This window comes from Pteropus alecto, unplaced genomic scaffold (assembly GCF_000325575.1).
Source record: "Pteropus alecto unplaced genomic scaffold, ASM32557v1 scaffold338, whole genome shotgun sequence".
Classification (NCBI taxonomy): domain Eukaryota; kingdom Metazoa; phylum Chordata; class Mammalia; order Chiroptera; family Pteropodidae; genus Pteropus; species Pteropus alecto.
In genome coordinates, this window is record NW_006441995.1 from 3,367,826 (window position 1) to 3,368,692 (window position 867).

Consider the following 867-nt stretch of genomic DNA (forward strand, 5'->3'; position numbering starts at 1 on the left):
TCAACCTCTTCCTTCCAGGTTATAGTTGGGTTTAGCCAATGGTTGGAACCTATATATTTATCATTTCCTGTGCCTTTTCTATCTTCCTGAGGATCCAAGTTTTAATTTGATGTTATTTCCCTTTAGCCTGAAGAATTTTATTTATTATTTATTTTAATGCACATTTGCTGCTGGTAAATTCTCTAGGTTTTCTTTATTGAAAAATGTCTTTATTTTTGGCCTTATTTCAGAGAATATTTTTACTTGGTAAAGAATTCTATACTGGTGGGTTTTGCCTTCAGCAACTTTATAGATGTCATTCTTCTGTCTTTGGCTTCCATTGTTTCTGATGCTAAGTCTTTAGTCATTTTTGTCATTGTTCCCCTGTAAGTGTTGTGTCATTTTTCTTCTGGTTGCTTTCAATATTTTTTTCTTAAAATTTTTTAGCAGTTGACTAGTGTGTTTAGGTATGCTTTCTTTGTTTTTATCATCTATAGAGTTTACAGTTTCGTGAATCTGTAAGACTTTTTTTTTTTTTAAGTCACATTTGGAAAAGTTTCAGCCATTATTTCTCCAAATATTGTTCTGTCCCACTAGCTCCTGTCTGTCTTCCTGAGATTCTAAGTAATATATATTAGAGTTTTTATATTGTTCTATAGGTTCCTGAGGCTCTATTTATTGTTAACTGTTTTTTTTCTCTCTGTTCTTCAGATTGGATAATTTTATCACTATATCTTTAAGTAGACTGACTTCCTTCTGTCACTTCCAGTCTGCCGTTAAGATCAACTACTGACTTTAAAAAATTCAGATATTGTGATTTGTGTGTGCGTGTGATCCTTGCACAGGAGCCATGTTAATCTTCTCAGTATCATTGCAAGTTTAGTATAA

The 867-nt window shown here is 32.3% G+C and overlaps 1 protein-coding gene and 1 pseudogene across 1 annotated transcript in view; one reads left to right on the forward strand and one right to left on the reverse strand.

The window, feature by feature from the left end:
* The window catches only part of CARD6 (caspase recruitment domain family member 6), a 14,530-nt gene that overhangs the window by 6,626 nt on the left and 7,037 nt on the right, over positions 1–867 (forward strand). The window lies entirely within an intron of this gene.
* LOC112486102 lies at positions 778–867 on the reverse strand (annotated as a pseudogene).